This window comes from Peromyscus eremicus, chromosome 5 (genome assembly GCF_949786415.1).
Source record: "Peromyscus eremicus chromosome 5, PerEre_H2_v1, whole genome shotgun sequence".
NCBI lineage: Eukaryota > Metazoa > Chordata > Mammalia > Rodentia > Cricetidae > Peromyscus > Peromyscus eremicus.
Genome location: NC_081420.1, coordinates 63,426,085 through 63,451,350, shown reverse-complemented (window position 1 = coordinate 63,451,350; position 25,266 = coordinate 63,426,085). Strand labels below are relative to the sequence as shown.

At 43.9% G+C, this 25,266-nt stretch overlaps 1 protein-coding gene and 1 long non-coding RNA gene across 6 annotated transcripts in view; one reads left to right on the top strand and one right to left on the bottom strand.

Annotated features, from left to right (window-relative positions):
• Fam107b (family with sequence similarity 107 member B) overlaps positions 1-25,266 on the top strand; it is a 220,630-nt gene that overhangs the window by 132,745 nt on the left and 62,619 nt on the right. For 2 of the 5 annotated variants that reach the window (XM_059263577.1, XM_059263578.1), the window contains exon 1: positions 14,017-14,183. The exons of 1 other annotated variant lie outside the window; for it this stretch is intronic. The gene's annotated coding sequence lies outside the window, so the exon portion shown is untranslated. Of the gene's footprint in view, positions 1-14,016; positions 14,184-25,266 lie in introns of those variants that run through there. 2 more of the 5 variants (XM_059263575.1, XM_059263576.1) reach the window with 1 other exon arrangement.
• On the bottom strand, positions 1,211-13,956 carry LOC131911482 (uncharacterized). Its single transcript, XR_009379380.1, has 3 exons — positions 13,801-13,956; positions 10,262-10,340; positions 1,211-1,459 (listed from the first exon to the last, which is right to left on the bottom strand). It is a non-coding gene; the product is annotated as an uncharacterized LOC131911482 (long non-coding RNA).

Here is a 25,266-nt window from a genome sequence, read left to right as displayed (position 1 = left end):
GTGTTTGTCACAGCAACAGAAATGAATACAGAACAATGCAATTATCTAATTTATTATTTCACTCTTTTTTTCTTTTGTATTGTGCATGATACAAGGTTGCATGACATTTCGTACGATTATAGACCATATTCCACCTTAAACCTTGTTGCCCTCCACTTTCCTCCCCACCCCCATTAGTCTCCTCTGTTTCCCTGGACAGCTTTTGCTTCTACTTTCATGTCATCTGAACAGGTATGATTTTATGCATCTGTGTGACATCTCAGAATACCATTGAGTTTTGACTTTTGTCTGCTTCCACAGGGTCTCCCACATGGCTTAGTTTCTCAGGCAAAAGGACAGGGCTCTCCCATACTTGCAGTTTCAGGTTCGTTCCCCAAGTATCTAAACCAATAAAAGCCCCAGCTTCACGGGCACAGCGACTGCCCTCTTTGCAAACACTGTTATCTTAGCAAATACGAAACAATGGGCAGCAGGGACAGAGCAAGAACCCCTCAGCGGAAGGTTTGCTTCCTTAGTCTTTAATTCAGTTTAGCGAGGCGGTGACCTCCACACACACAAAGCCTTAAAATACCCTGTCTTTCTTCCTGTCCATTTCCTTTTCCTTCCCTGCCTCTTTATTTCCTTCTCCTCCCTCCGACTACAAACACGCCTGTGGTTAACACTTCCTGCCTGTTTTTCTTCTCTTTCAGTTTTCTCTTACTGTCCCCTCCTACCCTGTTTCCTCCCCTCCCCCTTACCTCCCCATCTGCTACCTTTTTTTTTTTTTAACTTTTATGCACCCACTCTTTCTACTGATTTTTAAAAAGGACCCAATTGTATCTTTCATTACATCTTCTCTTGTTCAATGAAAGTTTGTGTTCTCTAGTAAGCCAAGAAGAAAATTTGCCTGGAACTTGTCAGCCGTGTGCCAACTGGGTCTCTACCTTGTAATGCCAGTCCAACCTAGGCAGTGGGACAATACCTTTTATCAGCTTCTTGGTGGGACTCCAACTCATGCATATTAATTTGCTGCCTCATTAATAGTCCCCTGGGCTTACTGTCTGTCACGGGGAAAGCACTGAAAATAGTAGAGAATTCTGTTAAAACAACAACCTTTGTCTTCTCCTTTGCTGTTAGTGTTTTTGACATAGACGTTTCCAGCAGCTCCATGGAGTGGATCAGGTTTGTTTCTTACTCATTAAACGGATCCTGAGAACAGCAGGCTGGTAAATGTGTGATGAACTCCAAGTTCAGTTTTATCAGCTTCCCAGTGAAATGCTCGGTTCTACCATTCACAGCAGATCATACCCATAGTTTAAAAATTGTGTGGGCTGACAAGATGGCTCAGCAGGTGGAGGCGATGCTGCTAGATCTGATCACCTGAGACCACCCCTATTCCCCACATCATGAAATAAGGAAACTGATTCCCACAGGGTGTCCTTTGGCCTTTATATATGTGTCATGGCACATGTGCTTGCCCCTGCAAGTAAATAAATAAGTGTAATTTTGAAAGCCCTAGAATCTGTGAAAGCCAGAAAGTAAAAAGTAATTAAATTTCAGAGGCAAAATAAAATAAACTATGATTTTCTGTAACTTTATTTATGCAGCAGGAAAATATCTAATCTAGTTTAGAAAGTATTAAATGTTAGAAAAAGTTTGAAAGAATAAACTATTGAGCTAAGTTTTATTAGTTTATATAATTGAGAGATAAAGATATCATTTTTTTTCTTGGTCTAAACTGGCTATGAACTTGGTATGAGTGCAAGGATGACCTTGAACTCTTGATCTTCATCCCTTTACCTCCCAAGTGCTGTAATTATAGGTATGAGCCACTCTGCCCAACTTATAATAATATATTTTTAAAATATTTATTTTTATTTTAAAATTATGTGTATTTTTGTGTGTCTCTGTGTGAATACATTCATGTGAATACAAGTTCCCACAGAGGCCAGAAGTATCACATGCCCCTGGAGCTGGCCTTATAGATGGTTGTGAGCCACCTCACATGGGTGCTGAGAACCAAACTAGGTTCTTATGCAAGATCAGTGTGTGCTCTTTACCACCGAGCCATCTCGCCAGTCCCCAGTGATATCTTAATTCTTTCATCTTATTGACTTTTTCTTTGATTTTTGGTGCTGAGGACTGAACCCAGGGCCTCCCATATCCTAAACACACACTCCAGCACCTTGATCACTCCATTCTCAATCTCTACCAATGGATTGTTAATACTATTCAATAAATATCTATCGTCTCATAAGGACTTCTTGTACCAGCCACTGAGGACGTTTAAACAGTGAGTCTCATCCACTTTCAAAATTTGCAATCGAATTAAGGCAAAACTCATGAGTATAAAAATTAGAATATAGAGCCGGGCGGTGGTGGCGCACGCCTTTAATCCCAGCACTCGGAAGGCAGAGCTAGGCGGGTCTTTGTGAGTTCGAGGCCAGCCTGGGCTACCAAGTGAGTTCCAGGAAAGGTGCAAAGCTGCACAGAGAAACCCTGTCTTGAAAAACCAAAAAAAAAAAAAAAAAAAAAAAAAAATTAGAATATAGGATATATACTAAATTAATTAGCTTCATGAGTGCAGACACTGAATTTTTTATTATTTTTGTGATTATTGAGTACATATCTCTAAGCTCGATTTGTGTGGGAGGGAATACATGCCAAAGGACATGTGTGGTGATCAGAGGACAACTTTATAGACTCAGTTCTCTCTTTCCACCCCTTTGTGGGTTCTGTAGAGGGAACTCAGGTGACCAGATTGTGTGACAAGTGCCTTTACTCGCTTCCTTCCCAGCCTTGTTACTATACTTTTTAAATTGAGTTTGACTTATTCTCTTCCCAAATCCAGTTTACTCTTTCCACACAGAGAAATTTAAAAATCCGGAAAGGAACCACTAACATTGCCTCCTTAGGACACAGCGACACAGTTAATGGAGAAAACAGCTCCATCCTTTTTTTTTTTTTTTTTTTGGCATTGCTGGGCATCAGCCCTGGGGACTCATGCATATAAGTAAAGCACTCTAGCAATGAGTCCTTATCTCCAGCAGAAGAGTCCTTTGGAAATCATTAAACATTAATTGTTGATGAGTGTGTCCCTGGGCATAAGGTCAGAGGACAAGATTTTTGGAGTCAGTTTTCTCTGTCCTTGTTTTGAGGCTGGGTCTCTGCTGCTGTGCAGACATTGCAGTTTACTGACCACGAGCACCCAGCCAAGCCTCCTGTCACGTCCGCTTCTCACTGCACGAGTGCCGGGGTTACAGATGTGCACTACTGTAGCTGGAGAATTTCTCTCCAGCTCCCGCCACCAAGTCCCGCCAGTCCCAGAGCCCACTTATAAAATAAACACACAGACTCTTACATTATTTAAACTGCTTGGCCATTAGCTCAGGCCTGTTATTGTCTAGCTCTTACTCTTATATTTAGCCCATTTCTATTAATCTTTACTTTGCCACATGGCTCATGGCTTACTGGTACCTTACATCTTCCTTGTCCTGATGGCGGCTGGCAGTGTCTCCCTCTCAGCCTTCCACTTCCCAGAATTCTTTTCCTTGTCCCGCCTATACTTCCTGCCTAGCCAATGGCCAATCAGTGATTTATTTACTGACCAATCAGCAACACACTTGACATACAGACCATCCCACAGCACACTACTCTATCCGACTTACAACGTGGACTCTGGGGATGGAACTCAGGTCGCCAGGCGAGAATGATAAGGGCCTTTACAAACTGAGCCATCTTCCTGATATGGTACTTGGTTTTTAATGACAGGAAAGCTGGTAGTCTGGCTCAGAGGAACCTGGTGTACGTGGGGTGTGTGTGTGTGTGTGGGGGGGAAGCATTTGCTTTCCTTGACTAGGCTAGCTTCATGTGGCCCCTTTGCAAAGATTTTCCTTTGAGGAATTGAGCATACTATACTGTACATATTCCAGAAGCAACCAGGTAGAATGGATATTCACTCCATGAGGGATGCACCTGTCATCCAGGCAAAGTTTCATAGAGAGGAAGAAGAAATTACGAGATGTGTGTAGAGGAAACAGTAGCTTGGTGTGGTTGCTTAGGAGCATGCTGGGCACTTAATAGGGAAGTTTTGTCTTGAAGTTTGTGTGGCAAAGAGACCATCTGGGGGTATACTTGATAAGTGGGCTCTCGGGCAAGAAGAGAAGTTACGAGAGAAAAGAGACGTTCTGCTTTTACTTAGTCACACTGATAAGCCATCTCTCAGAGGACCTTTCAGCAAGTTGGGAATAAACAGATCTTAAAATTGGTTTTCACGAGGCTGGATTCTTCTAGTTTTCTGAGTAAAGGGTTTATTGAACGTTTATAGAAGTCTCCAGATTTCCTGCTTCACCCTGGACATGCACAGACAAGTTCTATTTTTCTAATTCATGTCAGTTTCAGACCAAATGATTCATAGTGTTTCTGTATTCTCTCCCCCCTTGAGTATCCGTAGCTGTTTTCTTCATTTTCGTTCCTTTTTAAAAAACTCATTCTCTTTCTGCAGATTTTTGTCTTTGCCTCTGTCTCTCATTATTTTGGACAGAGATTTATCAATGTTCTTGGTCTCTCACAGATCGAGACTGTATCTACGATAGATTAGCATTTCTTTCTTTCCTTACAAGAACTTGTGTATGAATGATGTTGATGATAACAAATGGCTTAAGCAGTTGTTGCAAAGAAAAATGAGCTGAGGAGAGCAGGTGTGTGTCAGTGTGCCCTGCAATGTCTTTCAGCTGTTTACTTAGAAGAGGGAGGGCATGGGACAGGCTGTGGTGAGCTGAGGACAGGGCAGCATGTCCTGAGGATCGATGGAAGGCTAACCTGGGTGAGATTCTGTCTTTCATTATTCCTTCTTGTCTCTAATTTATGCTCCTCTCAACATGATCCAGTGAATGCGAACGTTAGTTAGAGCTTTGGTTCATGTTATAGTTGGTTGGAACAGGTAGAAGAAATGTTACTAGTGGGAAAGGACTTTGAAAATCTAGTAATCATTAGCAGTTCAAATGGGAGACATGTGTCTCTAAGTAGAGTTAATAAGAAAACCTTCCCTGGCAAGATTTCACATTAGCTGTAGTTTGGACTTTACTAGTAAACATCAAGCAGGTCAAACAGCTTTGCTCTCCAACCAAGTCTGTCAGCAATACTACGATTGTGGAGTTTTTTTGTACACAGGAGGAATCATTTACCAGGTCCAGAGGAAAACGAAGGACATAATGAGTTAAATCCTTGTTCAAAGGCACCTGGCAGCAGAGCTCAAACCAGAAACAAAACAAAACAAACAAACAAAGAGATCTCTTTAAGTGTGTTTACTTATTTGTTTATATTTATGTGTATGTGTGTGTGCCTGCTTGTCTGTATGTACATCATGTGTGTCCAGGTGCTGTTGGAGACTAGAAGAGGGTGTCAGATGCCCTGGAGCTGGAGTGACAGGCAGTCCTGAACCACCCAGTGTGAGTGCTGGGAACTGAGCAAGCACTCCTCCTCCTCCTCTTCTTCATTATTGAAAATAGATTCTTTTCTCATTCAATATATCCCGATTATGGTTTCCCCTCCCTCTACGCCTCCCAATTCCTCCCTACCTCCCTTCCCCACCTCCCCTCTGGATCCACTCCTGTCTCTCATTAGAAAAGAACAGGCTTCTAAGAGATAATGAAATATGACAAAAGATAATATAATAAGACGAAGCAAAAATTTTCGTACCGAAGTTGGACATGGAAACCCAACAGGAGGAAAAGAGTCCCAAGAGCAGGCAAAAGAGTTGGAGACCCACTTGTTCTCATAGTCAGGAGTCCCATAAAAATACTAAGTCAGGCCCTGTGCTCTGAGTAAGTACTCTTAACTGCTGAGCCCAGAGTTTCAGCTTGAACACATCTCTAAAGAATAAAGTCCTAGCTGGGCAGTGGTGGCACACGCCTTTAATCCCAGCACTCAGGAGGCAGAATAAGGCTCTTGAACTGTGTGAGCTCAAGGCCAGCCTGGTCTACAGAGCGAGTTCCAGGACAGTTAGGACTACACACAGAGAAACCCTGTTTTGAAAAACAAACAAAAGAATAAACTCCTGGTCCTGGTCTAGCCTCCATTTCATCACTCCATGGACTTGCTTTATTATGCCAAATCCAAGGTAGGTGAATAAAGAAAGGTGACAATCAGCTAGTTATTACCAATTCAAACACTGTGGGGAATATTCCTGCTGATGGGAATGTATTTACAATGAATGTCAAGAGGAAGAAAAAAAAATAAGTTGGAATGAGCCGGGTGGTGGTGGTGCATGCCTTTAATCCCAGCACTTGGGAGGCAGAACCAGGCGGATCTCTGTGAGTTTGAGGCCAGCCTGTTCTACAGAGCAAGATCCAGGACAGGCACCAAAACTACACAGACAAACTCTGTCTCCAAAAAAGCAAAAAACAAACAAACAAACAAACAAGTTGGAATGGATCATAGAAACTTCTAAGTGGACTGTGCTATGTATGTACTCTACACTAGTCACTTGCAGTAAGAATTACAGAGATGTGAACTTCACTGTTCAGAAGCAGATATGGTTCATTTGTCTCTTAACCTCAACTATTAGCTATCTTAATGTGTTCAACAGGATGAGCAGTTGTGCACCACCCCCATCTTTTTTTTTAAATAGATTTTTCATTTTAAACACACAGGAAGACCTCAGGAAATCCTTCTTTTCTGGTTTTAGACTCATGTAAAGAAAAAGATGTGAAGCTCAGATCTTTGCACCATTCAGCAATTATTTAGTGACTAAAAGCTGTTCCTCTTGATTCTTTGTGATATCTACAAATCAGAACCAGGATTTTACAAAGCCCCTTTGATTTTAAAACTCCAAACAATAAAGAATAAGTGTCTCCTCAAAAGGAAATTAAATGTTTTAAGAAATACATATAGTAAATCTTTTGAAATTATTCAGCTCTCTAGAAATAATGAAGTGTTCACTCATCTTATGAGATGTAGCTCAGGCAGGAAGCTTGTTAAATGCTCTGTAATGAGTGAGTCCTACTGGGACAATATTTATTTTTGTTATTATGCTATTAGCATATTTTGTTAATGTACTATTAATATATTTAATGAAATGATTCTATTCCTTTGCGCACAAAAGAGATTGTTTAATGTAACAGGTTATCCTATCTGGCTTATAGGCTATAAGCCAATTCATGTATGCCATTTTTATCCCTTCTGAATTAGCTATTTGTCTTCTTGTTGTGACAACCTACCCAACAAAAGCGACTAAGTAAGGAAAGGTTTATTTTGGCTCACCGTTCAAGTGTACCATCCGTCATCATGGGGAAGGTGTGCGGCAGGAGCTTGGGGCAGCTCTTGCATTCACAATCAGGATTCGGAGAGGCAGCTCTTGCATTCACAGTCAGGAATCGGAGAGCAATGAATATCACTGCTCAACTTGTTTTCTTCTTTTTAGTCAGTCCAGGGCCTCACGCCATAAAATGGTAACACCCAACTTTAGGGTGGATCCTCCTACCTCCATTAGGCTAGCCTAGAAAATCCCTCACAAACATGCCTAGAGATTTGTTTCCATAGTGATTCTACGTTTCATCAAGTTGACAGTCAAGACTAACCATTAACGACTTCTAAGCACTGTTTATTTTAGAAGGCATGTGTGCACTGTCTTTGTGTGACAAACCACAGAACTTTTTACAATATATCCCACAAGTGAGTTCTATGAATAAACGAAGTCCCAGGGTGATAGCATATTGGGTTACAGTTATATAATAACTATGCCAAACACCCAATCAAAGTAAGTGGAACATAGTGTATTCACATCACTATGCTATTTAAGCTATAAAATTAGGGTGACATATTCTTAACTTTGTTTTTCAGTATTCAGGTCAGCAGGGCTCAGTGAACACTACCGCGTGTTGAACTCTGGAATCTGGGTGAATGGATAGAAATATATTCAACTAGTTATCATTAGCACCAGCATTCTCCGACCTGCGTTTTCTGGTTTACATGAGTCACTGCTGAAGTCTGTGCAGGATACTTCCCCAAGGCTCCCTTCTAAAACATTTTATGTTATTTCATGTGCATGCATGCCAGGGTGTACATGTGGAAGTCAGAGGACAACTTTCAGGGGTCGGTTCTTTCTTTCCACCATGTAGGCTCTTCTAAAGGGCTATTTATAGGAGTGCCAAGGGGTGGAGCAAAAGACTTCCCCCCAACACAGCCAAGTGCAGACCCTTTCCAGTCCCCTGGTAACCATGCACATGGTCAAGCAATCCTCTAATGCAGCTCTGTTGGGTAAAACAAGCTCAGGTCTCACTAGGAAACCTTTGTGGGCCTCCACAATGGTCTGACTTTCACTAGAGGCTGAGATGGAAATCACGGATTAGAAGCACTGAAGAATTTGGCCAGTCCCTGCTGGCGTGGGCCATGAACTGAAGCAAATGGGCAGGGGTTATGAATGGCTCCTTATGACAGCCAGCAAAACCCAAGAACTTCAGTGCTCCAACCACAGCATATGAGATCAAATGGGCTTAGAAGAGGACTGTAAGCTGCACGACCAGGTGGATTTAGGAGGGTGAGCCACAAACCCTGTCAACATCTTGAATTATCTTTATGAGTTCTTTAGCAGAGAACGTAGCTGGGCTGGTATCCTCAACCAGTTAGTCTCCAGTAGTTTGTTTTGCAATTTTGGAATCTAATATGCCATAGATTGAATTTTAGATATTCACTGGCTTAGAACCAGATCAACCTTAGCTTATATCCTGTCTAAAGCTGTTCTTTAGCCCCCTTCTCGTTCTTGCTAAATAAGAAACAGACATATGGAAATCTAACATTTATGTCGGTCTGTCAGTTTAGGACATAAGACCAATAATAAACTGTTGAATCTATCGTATGAGTGTAATGTACAATGGCAAATGGCTTTGGGCTTTTCATAACTTGGAGATACATCTAGAGACTGCCTGCCCTCCACTGTTGTGCTGGTTAGTCTTTGTCAACTTGACACAAACTAGAGTCTCCTGGGAAGAGGGGTCCTCAGCTGAGGAATTGCTTCCTTCACATTGCATGGACTTGTTTGCTACACGAAGATGTCTATGACTAGAGACTAGCTTGGACTTACTATGTATATTTCAAAGTAGTATGAGAAGAGAGAATCTGCCACCAGTGATGAGTTAAAACACCATGCTGAGGGCCATATGAACGAGGTCTGAAGTGTCCAAGCTGACAGGGTTAGTCAGCTTTGGACTTGGAGGGTACTCAGGACAAGCCAGTCCCTGGCTGACCTCCAACTGACAGAGCCAAATGGAAGCTACATGGGACAGAACCGAGATGTCTCAGCTAAGCCTTGTCTATGCTACCACAGCACCATGAGAAAATTACTCATTTATTTTAAGACACTAAGTTTTGACACAATCATTCTAATGTATTAGGTGATGGGTGTAGACATTAGAACTTGATATGGATAAAAGTCACGGCTTCAACATACGATTTCAAAATGAAAACTTTGTTTTTTTTTGAATGAATTATTGACTCACATGTATGAGACACAGTGAAGATTTAAGGCACAAAAGAACACATATGTCAGAATTCCTTCAGGGAACGTTTATGCTTGCCTTGTGCCTTCAGATGATGGTTAGGATGGTTTGCAAGATGACCTATAAGGAAACTGCCAAAGGACAAAAATAGCATGTCTTAATCCAAATGGACTGTTTTCTCTATGCTCCAAATGCTCACTTTGTTTTCCAGTTTTCTTTAGAAATCACTTTTAAAGTTCCCCCTTCCCATCACAGCAAACGCATGAGGCTAATGCCAGGTTCACAAGTTCCCTTGTGAAGTTGGAAAATGACTACATATGTTTTCCAGTAATGTGAGACTATAGAATCTGTCACCATGGTGGGCTGAGTGACTCAGAATGCATGTTAGAGGAGCTTTCCTCTGGTGTTCTCTTTGGTGATAGCCAGTCTGCCAAGGCCTACCATGACTTGACAAAGAACCGAGTCAGCCAGAAACTAAAGCCATCGTGCAGCTCAGTGTGCTCGTAGGTCCTTGGTTTCCCTGACATTCCCAGAGTCCTGTCCATGTTTGGACCCATCAAGGGGTGTGGAATCACCTGAGGGTACTGGGACTTCTAGTTGTTCTCAGAAGTACCAGGTTTAGCCGCTCAACAACTACCAGTCACACACCAGCTGTGGTACAGGCGCTGTGATGGATGTTATAAAGGTATGACCATAAATGCTACTAATTTTAAAGCTCTTATTTCCAGAGTCTGTCCACAATGGCTCCAGGGAAAACCAAATTAAATTGGCTTAGTTGAGCTTACCTGGATCAGAATCCTCTGGTTCCCCAGGGTTGTGAGACATTTAGCTTCCAAAAGTGGATTTCATACTATCTGCTGTCAACTGAAAAAAAAAAAATTAAAGTAAATATTTGCTCTCTCTATTTGTTTTTCTGTTAAAAGAAATGTGGGACCCGATATCACAGGGTAGGCTCTGAAGGCATTTATCTCAGACAGTAAAACAAACTGTATGTTTCCATTTCTCTGGGAGGGCAGGGAAGGGAAAAGCTTTAAAATGGTCACTTAACACATTCAGACACTCTACCTAGTGTTTGGCACTATGGAAGTTTGTCCAGTCTGCTTTGGAGGGTCAAGTCAGGCACACTGGTAGGGTAGGGTTTTCCCAAAGTGAGACTCAAAGTCATGCTTTTTATATCACCTGGTCAGGCTGCCATAAAAGAACACTAAAGATTGCAAGGTATAAGTAAGACCCTTTAATTTATTCTGATGCCATTTTGGAGGCTGGAATGTAAGGGTCAAGATGCCAGGAAGGTTGTTTTCTGGTAAGGTTTCTTGTTCTGGTTTCTGGATGTTGCTTTCTGTCTGTGTCCTCGTGTGTGTGTGTGTGTGTGTGTGTGTGTGTGTGTGTGTGTGTGTGTGTCCTTGTGTGTGTTGGGGGTGGGGCTGTCACTTTCCTTCCTATAAGGTCATTGTGCTGGTTAATATTGATTGCCAGCTTGGCGGGGTCTAGAATTACCAGACACAAGCCTCTGGGTATATCTGTGAGGATATTATAAAGACAAGGTTAACTGAAGTGGGACCCCACCCACAGGCTGTGGTCTGGGACTCCATGAGAAGGAGGAAGAGGTTGAGCACCAGTACTTACCTCTGCTGGTTGGAACAGTGTGAGCCACCTGACACTCCTGTCACGTGCCTTTCCTGTAACGATCTCCTTGAACTATAAGTCAAAATAAATCTGTTCTTCCTAAAGTTGCTTCTTTCAGGTCTTTTGTTTTGTCAACAGGACAAGTAACTAATATATAGTCACCTTATGATCTAATTTAACTTGATTACCGCTATACAGGGCTTATCACCAAACATAGCTCTACTAGGGTGAGAGTGGTTAGGATTTCAATTTGTATGTTATGGGGAGTATAATAGAATCTAGACCCTAGCACTTCTTATAGGACATATGCTAAAGTACACCTGAGGATGTATAATAAATATATATATGTCAAGCACAAAATGCGCTCAGGAAATGCATATTAGCAATTCAGTGTGGTAATTACAATGCTGTGCTCAGTACAGATGGGAAGAATGAACCCATTCAGTTAGTGCAGGTCAGGAAGGCTTTTCAGAAGAGCCTTAGACTCAGGGAGGCTTTTGGATCTGGGAGCAGGTAGAGGTGTACCAGGCAGAGGCAGAAGTGTGTGGAAGCCAGGCGGATCTCTGTGAGTTCGAGGCCAGCCTGGACTACCAAGTGAGTCCCAGGAAAGGCACAAAGCTACGCAGAGAAACCCTGTCTCGAAAAACCAAAAAAAAAAAAAAAAAAAAAAAAAAAAAAAAAGAAGTGTGTGGAAGAAAGTTTGAGGTGACCTACTCACCATGGCGTCTGGTATCAACAGTCACAGAGCAGGGCCATGTAGCAACTGTGGCACGGGGCTGAAAAAAGTCCTAAGTGCTTAGGGGATGTAGGGAGAGCATGCAGGCATGGTCCAGATTTCAGGGGAGGATGCTGTCCTCTGGAACACTGCTTTAAGTGGCTTGAACTTCACTTTGTAGCAGCAATTGGGAACCTGTTACACATTGGACATTGAGTCTATCATGTCCCTTCCAGGTTCATGCTTGCTGTGTGGCCCACAGCCAGTGGTGGTATTTTGAGGGCTATGGAATCTTCGGGGTGTGCTTGTCAGCGTTCTCTCTAGTGGTGGGCTTTAAAAATGATAACTGGCACATGGCTCTACTCTCACTCTTTTCTGCCTCTGGTCATGATGTAAGGAGTTATCATCAGACACACCAGCCCCCAGGAAGGACTCAGACTTGTGAGCCGAAGTAATCCCTCCTTCCCTTGTTGCTAGCAGGTGTTTTGTTGAAGTGGCAAGAAAAGTAGCTAAAGCAATAGAGATTTTAGCAGCAGCAGCAACTGAGCAGTGTGTACTGAAAAGTTCACCCAGAAAGCAGCTGGGACACTGTGACGATGGTGGCCAGGACTGGTTAGGACACCCCTATCATACTGTGGCAACAGAGCCCAGAGGCAAGTGTGGTGTTACAGGTGATGGGGGAAGGGGGTAGCTAGCCATTTTAGTCAGAACTTAAGAGTTGACATCAGTGTGGGGAGGAGTAGGAATCTAGGCTGGACCCCAAGTTCTGGTGGTGACTAGGGAGCCACTATGGAGAGACGAAAGACCATGCAAGGCAGGGGTGAGGGGAAATGACAGCAGAAGATGAGTGAAGGGCAAGCAGAACGCTGCTCAGACTGGGAAGGCTCTAATATATATTATATTATATTATATTATATTATATTATATTATATTATATATTCTAAAACAAGTTGTTGGCTTAACTCTACGTGGAAGTAGCAAATAAAGATTGCAAAGTTATCACTATTACATGTCATATTTCAGACTAATATGAAGAATGTAAATCCTGGGGTAAGTGAATCTATTGCTTAGCAGACTTGCGGGTAGGGAGGATGGCTAGGAGCTGGCCGAGGGCACTGTATAGGACAGATACCTTTGGAATGAGTAATTTGCTCACTGAAATCCACTGAGAGCATTTTATTTTTCTATGTGAATATGACCTAAGCTCTTTGTGTCAGAAAAGTTTCCTAATAAATAAATCCTTAGTCATTGTTGCAAAGGAAATTAAAAGGCTTTTGGTATAGAACCATCAACCTGCTGGCCTTATTTTCCCCCTGAGATAGGTCCTGCTTTTGTATCTGCTGTGACTCAGGTACATGGCAATCTTAGAACCTTTGGATTGGCCAGAGAAACATCTCGATGCAAGAGAGCCAGAGAATGAAAATTAGAGAGGATTTTAAAAAGATCAGAATCAGTTCTTCATTGAATTAAGTCTCCAACTGCCCTTTCATGAGGGTGGGGAGGAAAACCTGGGTCATGGGTTCTGAGCCTTCAGTTGGCTGTGAGTTTGTGTAATTAAAACAAACTCCTTTTGAGTTTTCTTCAAAAAATATTGGTCAGGAATTCAACTGTCTGGAGAGAGAGAGAGAGAGACAGAGACTGAGACTGAGAGACACAGAGAGAGACACAGAGAGAGATAGAGAGAATAGAGAGAGAACACAGAAAGGAGGGAACACAGAGAGACAAAGACAGAGATACACAGAAACACGGAGAGACACAAAGACACACAGAGACACACAGAGACAAAGAGAAAAGACGCAGAGACAGCCAGAGCAAGAGACAGAGGAGACACAGAGAAAGACAGACAAAAAAGACACACATATACAGAGACAGAAAGATGAGAGAGCGCACACACAAGCAGGTGCGCAATGAATTTTAAAATGTGGACCCAGTAAACTTGCATCTGTCACCTTCCGTTAGGCAGGTGACAATTTTTCCTTCTACCTTCCTGATCTTCTTTTCTGGGTCCCCAAGCGAACCAAAGTAAAGCGACTCAACAGAGGCCCCTGCCACCTAGCCCAGGACCCAGAGCACTCATCTCTGCCCACTAGGGCCAACCGGAGCCGAAAGCGCGGGGGGGCGTGGCCTGGAATGTGGGGCGTGGCCTGGAGATGACTCAGCGGCCCCGCCCCACCCCTGCCCCGCCCCGCCACTTAATTCTGACGCGCGGGGCCGGGGATTGTGAGAGCCGCCCGGAGCCGGACGGGCTTCAGAGTCGGGCGTTGCAACCGCCGTCGGAACCGCCCTCTCGCCACCTCGGCGGCCAAGGTACCGGCTACCACCGCAAGCGGCGGAGCGCGCCGGGGAGCCGCGCGCCTTTGTGCGAGGTAGGCTGGCCCCACACTTACTTCGCACACAAAGACGAGGGGCTTGCGAGGCGGCCGCCCGCGGGGACACAGCGACGCCTGCCTGACCCCGGCCCGGGGGACCCTGACGCTGGCCAGCAGCGCGGGGTGGGATCGCGGTCCCTCGGGCGCAAGCGGGCGGCCCGGAGCCGGATGGCCCGCGCCGCCTGGGAAGGTCGAGGGTGCAGGGCCCGGGCGGCGGCCCCGATCGAGGGGCGCTGGGGCGGAGGGGCCCCTGGAGAGGCGGGGAATCCGGGCTGCTGCTCGGCTCATTGTTGTCTCGTCGGCCCTGCAGACCCAGACCCCGAGACCCTGGCTGCAGCGGCTGCGCTGCCCGCGGCCAGATGCCAGCCTCGCCTGCCCCGGCGGCTGGATGGGGTCAGCGGCCCGACGCCAGCCCCTGCCCGGCAGACAAAGGCGGGGTCGTGCTACTGAGAAAGGTGGTGGTGACAACCGTTTCCTTTCTGCAAGTAACTTTTCTCTGTCGGACTCTGCTGTGCCTCTTTGAGTCCGGTAACCCCAGGAGGTTGGGTGATGTCTACGCACTAAAAGTCCCTATATTTTGTTTGGGTTCTGTGATTGCCTCCTCCAATAGTTCTGGATGACTGGGAGGTAATCTGATGCTTTAGAGCCAAGTTTTGACATGTGTGCGGGAAGTGAAGCGTCCCAGCTCTCTTTGAAATTTAGAGGGCTCCAGTTGAGAGGATGAAGTGCAGACACCAACCATACCAGTCCCTTCTCGGAGAAATTTTTGTCCAGGACGGCTAAACGAAGTTAATGTTGAGAATGGGTGTGACGTTGAAGGGGCTAACAGAAGAACAGGATGGGGCATGTTAGGCTTGACCTTCTGAATTTGAGCCTCTATGCTAACAGGTAGGCCGCTGAGTTTTTCTAGGCATGGCCACCCCTCTGTCATTTGGACATGTTAGCTGTTAAAGTTGCTTTAAATCCTGTCAGAGATGCCAGTTACCCGTCTAGCGAAGATTTCTTAGTGTTTGTAGTTTCAGGCTTTACACTTCCAACTATATAACGTATATATTTGTGAAAATTTCAACACACACACACACACACACACACACACACACACACACACACAGAGAGAAAAAAGGTCATTTGTGTGGCCATCACCCAAACGTACCCTGAGGATGAAGGCATGCTTGCTTCATTCATGGTAGGGAAGTGGTGTATGTGTGTGTGGAGAGAGAGAGAGAGAGAGAGAGAGAGAGAGAGAGAGAGAGAGAGAGAGAGAGAGACAGAGACAGACAGAGAGAGAGAGAAACAGAGACACAGAGAGAGACACAGAGAGAGAGACAGAGAGAGAGACTAAATGAATACATTACTAATTCCTAACCTTGGCATTTGTCTAAAGTATGACATTTAATAATGATAACTTTGCAATATTCCTTTGCCACTTTCCCAGAGGATTAGACCAACAACTTGTTTTGGAATATATTTTCTCAGAGCCTTGCCAGTAACTACTTATACATAAGGGAGAGGGACGATGAAGGAAAAGTAATTTGTTCTGCACTTTACTGGAGAGAGAGCATCAAAAGGATTCATGGAATATACATATATATATAGTATATATATATGTATATATATATACATATATATACATGCACGCACATATATGCATGTACATAGGTATGTGTATATACTTTGAATTTCAGGAGCAGCATGGACTGACTCGGTTTAAAAAGCAAATAAATCTTCTTACTTTAAAAATATTCTGAGATTCATGAGAAATGCATGATGGAAAGAGCTCCTTTGTAGAAAGAGTAGCCGTGGCTTTCCAGATGCATCCACACATGCTTCAGACAGAGTTTGAGTCAAGAAAGTAAAGTAAGTTTCCACTGTGCAGTGAGGGGTTTTGAGTGTCTAAAAAGTCACTCAGTTACATATTTGGCCAAATACATGGATGTGTTTGTCATTACTTTTATTTTCCCCTTGTAAAAATTTTGATCTTTGAATTCTTCAATATGCAAAGTAGAAAGAAGCCTTTGAGATAGCCCTTTAGAAGCAGGGTGCTGAGGAGATGATGCAATAGTTTTTGAAGCCTGGAGACATCATAAGGAGGAAGTTGTGGCTGTGTGCTATCAGGTACATGGTTTTGTTGCTTTTCCTCCCGTTTGGAGTCTGCATCTGTACTTTGGGGTTCCTTAACCTGCATGCACACTTGGAGCAGTTGCAGGTGTAGTGACCCCTGGATGGAGGGCAGAATGTTATGTCTCTGTAGTGATCTGTGGTGCCAACTAATTATGGCACTTCACTACATAACAGAATCCAAAGAAAGTCCAGGAGGAAATCGCAGCATGCGCAGCTTTTTATTTTCCATCCCTGCACGGAGCTGTGGACAGTGTGAGACCAACAACCAACTTGGACCTCAGGTCAGAGTTTGGAAGTTCTGTTCTGTTACCATGCAGGACGAGAGCCAGGTGTTGGAGTGCCCAGTATCAGGGCTGGAGAGGCCATTCCGGAAGTGGTTAAAAGACTTGTTTTGTACTTGAGGGACATGCTCAGAGAAATCGTGTTCCTGACCTGTAGGAAGCCAGAATCTGTCGCTCATTCACTCATTGCTTTGACTTTTGTTTAAAACGCGCAAGTAAAGGTAGGAAGTGTCTTTACTGATTTTTCTCTGTGCTGATTGAGGGGTAGAAGACAGCTCTTCTCACCAAAGACGGGGCACAGGTGAGGACTGTGGCTTAGTTATGGTTGTTAGTGTCTAAATGCCCCATCCTTCTAGAATTCAGTGTGTAAGAGTGTTTTCAGAAACTAGACTTGGGAGTTTGGTTCAGTGAGATCTGGATTTTCAGACATCTGTGGAAATCCATATTTCTAGAAATATGTGCTGAGTCTAGAAAACGTGCTGGGGGGAAATTAACCAGCTTTGGGGCTCACTGGCTCCACTTTGAGAGGGAATGAAGGTCTATGTATGCATCCACAGCTATATCTAACTTTGGCATGGTCCCATGAGAACGTCCCATTTCCTTGGGTCTAATCTTTGCCTGGTCTTGCTTTTCCTGCTCAAAGCCGTCTATTATTATTTTCTCTTTTCCTTCCTGTGGACAAGTGCTGGGTCTTTTCCATCTGAACTTTTCCTCACCCCGAGTACTTGTGGGAATGCACTTAAAGGAATGGATGCTTGCTTTTATCCACCTAGCTTCACGGGTTCTGTGCTTCAGCCGTGAGAGAAATACAGTTATTTGGGAAGCTGGCTTGGGTTACCATTTAGACATGGTATAATCGATGAGGACTGTTTCTGAGGTTGCTGGGGAAGCTTTGCATAGGTGCTGGGGGCCCAGGCACTGAGTTTATTGTCATTAACAAGACCAACGCGGCCTTTGTAGCGGGGTAGGCAAGGGGGATGTTTTAAGAATTGTACCAAGTGACCCCCACATTGTTTAATGGCTGTTACTTACAGAGTTGTAAATAGAAATTAGCACTTTTTGATTTAAGCTGCTTTAGAAAGAATAATTAAAAACCACAGGGCAGGATGGGGGTTAAGTTTCTAACCGTGTAAAGTCTGATGTGGCAGGCAGACACATGGAGCTGAGAGAGTGTGAGCTGCCCAGGGCCTGCTGACAGGGGCTAGCTGAACTGACAGGAGGGGTGCTGTGTTTTGCCTCGAATTTGACTGGGATGTTAGGACAGTTTCTAGTGTAGAACTGAGGAATGACTGAGAGATGCCACAGCATGTTTTCATCATCCTCACTGAAGGTAAACCTCAGGGCCAGCAGCCCTGGAAGCAAGTTGTAGTGACACGGTGTCCTGACCTGCAGAGATTCTGAGAAATGAATACTGGTGTTACCCAGAGATCAGCCAACTACAGCTGTGTTTCCTCTCCCTTTTCTGGAAATTCAATTACAGATGAAGAGGTAGCTAGAGGAGCTTATGGGAAAATAGTGAGAGACTGGCGTCAGAGTATTCCCAAACTCGTGTGGGATGCAGGAAGGAAGAGGGGATAGTTTCAGGAGGGCTGTGTTTACATCAGAGCAACACAGGGTAGCTCTACCAAAGATGTCACTCAAAGTGGAATATGTACAGGTGTTAAGCTGGGCCTGTAGTTGATCTGCCCTCTGTAGTGATGTGTGTGTGTGTGTGTGTGTGTGTGTGTGTGTGTGTGTGTGACACACTTGTGTGAGGTCATGAGAGAGATGGGAGTTGGTGTTGATGACAGTAATGTTCACTGCACACTCTCAGGCATGGAGGGCTGGTAGAACGTGCTGTGGGGATTAAGGAGGAACTCCTCAATCCTCACGCCTTGGGCTGCTGCTGATTAAGCCCTTGCCAGTCATGAGACACACAGAAAGCTTTAGTTGGGGAATTTGCTGAGCCTCTGTAAGCTTCCCAAGAGGTAGCTAGAGTGAATTGTTAAGTCTTCTCTATAACAAGGTAGAATACAGGTTACAGTTTGATGGCCTTTTAAAAATACCCTTAACATTTTCATTATAGAGCACTAAGAGAGGGCTCAGTTCATCAAGTGCTTCCTGCACCAGCATGAGAACCTGAGTTCAGATCCCCAGCACCCACGTAAAAATCCAGGGCCAGTGTCCAGGGAGGCAGACAGGAGGATACCTGGGTCATGTATGTCAGTGCTGACCACAGGCTGGGCCCTGAACAGCTGCAGTCTAGAGCTGATTGCTTGACTGAAACTTTATGGCTGTTGACTGGAAAGTCCCCATGTCCCTCCTCCTCGGCTCTTTCAACCATCATTCTTCCCTTTGAGTCTGTGAACTTGACTCTTAGAGACGTCACAGAAATGCCACCATGCAGCATTGGCCCCTCTGCAACTGACTGTCTTCACTCAGCATGACACCTTCAGGGTTCATTAAGGTTGTAGTATACTGTAGATTTCCACCCTTGTAAAGCCAAATAGCGTTCTATTGTAAGTATATACCACATTTGTCCAAAACCGTTGGTAGAGATTTTAGGTGTTTCCACAAAGCTTCTAGAAGAAAACAGGAAACTCTCATAACATTGGCCGTAGAGATGATTGCATGGATGTGACACACAGAATATAGCAAAGAACTCAAAAGTAAATGGAAATCCCATCGAAGCAAAAGCCTCAGCACAGCAAAGGAAGCTGTGAGCAGAGTGGGAGGGCAGCCTACAGAATTAGTAATGATTTGCCAGCCATTAGCTAAAGAGGGCTCAGCTCCTAATCTGTCAAGACTTCCAGCACTCAGTAGTGAAACAGCCCAATTAAAATGGGCTAGGGATTGGAACCCGCATTTCAGCCACAGCCTTGTGACTGAGCGTTTTAGTAAGGCAGTGTGTCACATGCTGGCCTAGGTATGCTTGGAGAGGGCGAGGACTCTGTCCCTTTCTTCGTCTGGCGTCTCCTCTCATCATACTCCCTGGAGAGTTTTAAAGATAACCTGGTTGTGATATTAGAAATTCCATGTTGTATTCTATTCTTGGACTCAGGTTTCGGCATTCTTCCTGAAGTGTCATAATGAGGTGTGTAAGAGAGGGCTGTGGAACCCTGACATCGATATTCATAAGTGTATCCCCTCTGAGAGTGGAAGTGAAACGTCAGGTTTTTAAGGTGTCTGAGCCTGATGGATGCTACTGAGTTTATAAGACTTGCATACTCATAGCATAAAACCCCATAGTGAGCACAGGTTGTTTATGAGTGTCCAAGATAGAGACAGGACAAAGTTAAGAATGTCACTGTGGAGATCTCTATGTAGATGTATAATGTTCTTCCCCCGAAAAGTTGATGTCATTTGAAATAGGAGCAGCTGTGACAACTGTCTCCGTTTCCCTCCCTCTCTCCTTCTTTCTTCCTTTCTTTTTCCTCTGGTTGCACAGAGTAATACAGTGTGCTGGAAAGAGAGAAGCCTAGACTGCAGCCCAGCCCACCATAACTTAGTGCATGTCTGAGACAAGCTGTTCAGCTTCCTCCTCCGTAAGTGGAGATCATTCCACTAACCCACCTCTCACTGTTACCTTCATCACTTTATACCTGTTGATGCACCTTGTGACTATCAACTGCTGCTATAGAGCACGCCCCAGGGGTCTCGGAACATGAGTCATTCCTTAGGAGATGGTGTAAGGAGGCAGGACTGGAATGGTGAGGAAAATGCTCTGCACTTCCCATAGGTCCTGCTGTGAGAGGCCCAGTTCAGTTATTCTTTGCTCACGGAACTGGAAACATCATAGACTAAAGTCTGATGTGGGCTGTTAAGGATCCTATATTCTTATATGTAAAATACAATAATAGCACCAAATGCAAATACTGACGATATAATTACTACCAACTAACAGTCTTTGGTAGTGTCCTGTGTAGTAGACCTAATACTAAATGCTTTATGAAATTTGTTCATTCAGTATTAATGAATGCTGGTGTGTGCTAGTCCATATTGCAGACTCTAGGGTCTGGGGCTAGAACAGATTGAAATCCCACTTGTTTGGAGTTAGTGTGCTAATGGCCGATAGACAATGAATAAATACACAGATGAGCTATACAGCTGTGCTGCCAAGGGAACAAGTCTAGTTAGGGGCTGCAACCTGCTGGAGAGGAAGTGATGCTTTTAATAGGGCGAGGGTCCTATTTTGAGTTTTGAACAAAGGGAACAAGTCTGTAACACACTCCAGTTTGTCTGGGTAGAGTAAAGGGCTTGGAGTCCATGGGAGCTTGATGTAGAAGGAACCACAAGAAGGCTAATGTGGATGGAGCCAGGTGGGCAGGCAAGAGGAAAGGTTTGAGATGAGATCCCATGATGAGGAAGGGTTTGAGATGAGGTCCCATGATGAGGAAACTGGCTGATAAAGAAGCCATGGGTGCATCCTGAGCAGAGGTGGAAGAGATGGCCTGTTTTCTGCCTGTCTCTCTGGCTGTAGGGAGTAGTGATGGCTTCTGAGGATCCAACATAGATGCAGGAAGGTCAATGGAAGTAGATGCTCAACTGTATCCCTGAGGGGCTCTAGTGACTGTATGGAGTTGGTGAGAAGTAGCTGGATGGTATATTTTGAAGACGGGCCACAGTGACCTGCTAATGATTTGGACTGATATTGGCCAGTGAAAGAATCATGAGCGACATTTAATTATGAGACCCAAGCCACCAGGTGAATGATGATGCCATTTACTGGAAGAGAATGACTAGGTGAGAATTATCTTTATAATGCACTGTGGTCTCTGAAATTGCTTTATTCTTGTATCACAGATGAGAAAGCCAAGGATTAGAGAAGCTGAGATGTTGCCTGGGAAGAGGCTAGGGGTTGGGATAGAATCCAACTGAACTACTGCTTCTCATCTCATTTTGCTCCATTCTGTCTATAGCTGAATGATGATGGCAGATGGGTGTCAAGTTTCATGGGAACACTTTGGAGATGTGTCTTTTTTTACAGTATACCTTTGGTATGTTCTTTGTTTTTACAGTATACTTTATTGAAGTATTTTACATTTCATCGAATTCACCTATTATCAACATACTGTTCATAGTTTTTCATAATTTGTAGGCTTGGCAGCCATCATCCCAGTTCTGTTTGAGATTCCGCAGTCAGTTCCCATTCCCATCTCAGCCTTAGGCGACCACAGCTCAGAGTCTCCAGAGTTTCGTTTTTCTTTTTGTTTTTCAGGAATTTTGGACAAATGGAGTCATACAGTATAGCCTGTGGGGTTGACTTTGTTCAGCTACATAAAGCTTTTGAGATTCATTCATTGTTTTGTAGTTCATATACCATTTTGTTTGGTTGGTTTTTGTCTTTTTTAAGATAGGGTTTCTGTAGCTCTGGCTGTCCTGAAACTCCCTGTGTAGACCAGGCTGGCCTTGAACTCAGAGATTGGCCTACCTACTGCTGCCTCCAGAGTGCTGGGGTTAAAGGAGTGCACCACCACTACGTGGCTTCATAATTCATATGCTTTTAAGGGGCATTCTTGGCCTTTCTTAGAGCGATGTACTCTGTGCTGATGGGAAAAGCATCATTGGGATGTACCTTAAGACGGCATTAGTAAAAATCATAGTTGTGTTCACCAGTGTAGGACTCTGTTAACGTTGCTGTCTTTTGTGATCTTCTAGGAGATTCCATGAGGGTGGTTGTGTGCTTAGTGCTTGACCAAGGAGGAGTCGAGAGTGCGGAGACACTAAAAAGCTTGCCCAGGGTGATAAAGCTAAGATCGAGTTTCGGCTTTGACCTTCTAGAACTGCCTCTTCACTGTGCCGATGAGCTCCTCTGACCCCATGTTTAAAGTTTGCACATTTTAACTTCAGGGAGGGCTGAGATTTCCAGTAGGGAAACAGGCTTGCAGATAAATCTGAAGTTGTAGCTTTAAGAACAATGTTTGTCCTGAATTTTCAGTTTGGCTTTACCATATGGAGATTATGGAATCTTAAAGTGGTCCTTTCTTGGGGTAATTTTCTTAGGCGTAGCATCAGAGTGGCACCAGATTAAAAGCACATAATTATGCCATTAGGCAGAGCTTGCATGCTTGAGCTATGTTTTCAATGTGGTGTTTACCAGAAATACGTTTTTGTATGAAGTATCCTGAGGCTACTTATGACTTAACAATTACTGGATGGAATTTAATTAGACATCATACATTTTTAAAGATGATTATGTAATTGCATTAGATATTAATGTATTTTCTCCTCTTTGTGCCAATTGCATATTTGAACAGATTTTTTCCATCTATATAACATTCCTATTAGAAGATTTCATATCCTGTGTTGCAGGAGGATTCCTTATATATCACAAATATTCTAAATTGTGGAAGATATTTTCAACAACTCAGTCACCCCAGTAGCTTGGTAAGGGCTGGTCACATGTGTTTATCTGGGGTAAGCACCCATGAGCCGTGACTGATGTACAGCAGGGAGCTGTTTGGAATAAGGACACACTTTACACCTGGATTTCACTCTTGGCTTCCGGTAAGACACTCTTTGCTAGTTCCACCTCTTTCTAAGTTCCTAAGGATGAAAGTGTAGCATTGTTACACTAGCTTTTCAAAGGTAGTATGCCTTCCATCTTTTAGGATTTTACCATATAATCTAGTTTACTAGTTCAAAGTCACAACTAAAACCCTACATTTCTTTTTAGAATGCCCTGTTTTAAGAAGAAAAAAATAACAGATTTAATTAAAAAAATTTTTTCCTTTGTCTTATCTTGTTTGAATTGCAGAAAGTCTGCCAGTTTTTTTGATTGTTTTGCTTTGTTTTGTTTTGTTTTTTCTTAAAAGAGATTGGGGGTGTGGTGCTACACAATGACGTTGGTGAAAAAATACAAAAACCAAATCCTACCCCAACTCCAGAAGTAGAGATGGTAGAGTGGAGTCTTGTTTAAGATGCAAAAGTCTAAGTAGCATTTTGGCCTCCCTTCTCTCCTGTTCTCTCAACGTCCAGCACCCTGTTCACTTCAGATCTGACTCCTCTGCTCCGAGAACTGACTTTTCGCTTTCTATCAGAACAAGTTTCAGATAAAACCCTGGGCTGCTACAAACTTATTTGCAAAAGTTTCTGAGTGGGAAGATCTGCAAGTTTCCTCCTGGGGCATCCCCAGGACTGGCCCATGTTCTTCTGACCTCAGAGGCTTCCCCTTCTGAGCTGGGCAGAGCATACCATCCTTGCTTATTTCTGTTGCTAGGCCCCGCCCTTTGCCTGAGGGGTGGCTGAAGGTGCTGTTAACCGAAAACTCAGGCAACGTGTGGGCAAGGCCAGAAATCTGTTGAATTTGTCCACGTTTTAACATCGGCCTCATTTCTAAATAGTGTGACAGTAGCTTTATTATACCTGGGTTCTTTGAAACCTAATCTTTAAAATGTACACAGGCTGCATGCATGTGTTAGTCCCTCCTCCTCTTAAGGCTTTTAAATCCAGCACTGCTGTTCTTCCTCTGCACCTTCTTCCGTGTGCTGATGGTTTGTTGAGGAAACCAGGTGACTGGTCTATAGAATGGCCGACTTCCTGCATTGGACTGCAGTTCGCTTTGAAAACTTGTCCCACTTGTTCTCTTGTCAACTGGAATTTAGCACCACTGCTCCACTGGGTTGCTGGTCAGCTCTTTGTTGTTGTTGTTATTGTTGTTTTTTGAGACAGAGTTTCTCTGTGTAGCTTTGGAGCCTTTCTTGGAACTCACTCTGTAGCTCAGGCTGGCCTTGAACTCAAAGAGATCTGCCTGCCCCTGCCTCCCGAATGCTGGGATTAAAGGCGTGCGCCACCACTGCCTGGCGCTGGTCAGCTCTTTGGGCAAGGATAATTTGTTGGTAGTGACATCTGCTTCATTTTGCATCATCCCAAGACAGTGCCTGGCTGTCACTCATGGTGATGTGAGCATTGATCATTGGGTTGCTGTGTTGGCAGCTTGATCCTTCATTGTGAATTTCCCCCATCGACCTTTCTCCTAATGTCGTTAGCATCTATTGATGATGGTTGCTTGAATGAAGTATTTCATTAGAGATTGTTTGATGAGCAACTTAGTGAGTGTGAGATGAGATGCACAGTGACCAAAGTGTCTGGCAAAACTCCATGTTGAAGCAGCTGAAGGACGTTAGGGACTTAACAGAGAAAACCAGAGGGTGGCTGAGCCGCTCCAGTTATTCATGTAGTGTGCTTCCTACCATTAAAGTTAATTGCCATCTGTACTGTCTTTATACATGCTATTGTGTCAGGTTAGTTTTATTGTAAGTTGGGTTTTATAGTAATATTAAATTCTGTATGTGTATGCTGTTAGGAGCTTAGAGCATAGGATTATAAAGTACAGTTCCACGTTGTGGCACAGACCATCATCCGTTATCTTCTTCAGTAACCATTTGTAAATTTCTGATGTGTTAAGGACATGTATGACCAGGCTTTTCTTAGAAAAGGTAAGTCATTAATGAATTAAAAAAAACATGGAGCTGGAGAGGTGGCTCAGTGGCTAACGGTGCTTACTGCCCTTCAGAGGATTCAAGTTTAGTTCCCAGAACCTATGTTGGGTGGCTCATGGCCATCTTAATTCCAGCTCCAGATGACTTCTTCTGGCCTCCATGGGCACCAGTACACATGTGTTACACACATACATATGTACAAACAGACAGACAGACACATACACACACAGACACAACACACAGACACACACATGGATA